The 516-nt window shown below is 45.0% G+C and overlaps 1 protein-coding gene across 1 annotated transcript in view; it reads right to left on the minus strand.

Moving 5' to 3' along the window:
- Positions 1-516, minus strand: part of LOC104997592 (connector enhancer of kinase suppressor of ras 2-like) — a gene marked incomplete at its 5' end in the record, with an annotated part of 32,605 nt that overhangs the window by 31,427 nt on the left and 662 nt on the right. The gene's annotated exons all lie outside the window — the stretch shown is intronic.

Below are 516 nucleotides of genomic sequence, written 5' to 3' on the forward strand. Positions count from 1 at the left end.
GGGGGCAGGAGGAAAAGGGGACGACAGAGGGTGAGATGGCTGGATGGCATCACCGACTCGATGGACGTGAGTTTGAGTGAACTCTGGGAGATGGTACAGTCTTTCATATTTATTATCTTATTTAATTTTCACAACAACCTAGTGAGGTATGCAGTACAGATGATATATTATTCACGATTTATAGTTGAGGACGGAGAAGGAAATGGCAACCCACTCCAGTATTCTTGCCTGGAGAATCCTGTGGACAGAGGAGCCTGGTGGGCTGTTGTCCACAGGGTCGCACAGAGTTGGACATGACTGAAGCAACTTAGCATGCATACATGCATGGTTGAGGAAATTAAAGCAGTGAGAGTGTAAATGACTCGCCAGAAATTACACTGCCAACAAAATCAAAATTGGGTGTACAGCTTAGGCCTAACGACTCTGACCTACTGCTTGCAGTGGAGCATGTGTCAAAACTACCTGTTAAAGGAGAATCTCTTCTTAAAAAACAGACTGGTCTCCAGAGCTAATTCA

Source organism: Bison bison, unplaced genomic scaffold, assembly GCF_000754665.1.
Source record: "Bison bison bison isolate TAMUID 2011002044 unplaced genomic scaffold, Bison_UMD1.0 scf7180017852160, whole genome shotgun sequence".
NCBI lineage: Eukaryota > Metazoa > Chordata > Mammalia > Artiodactyla > Bovidae > Bison > Bison bison.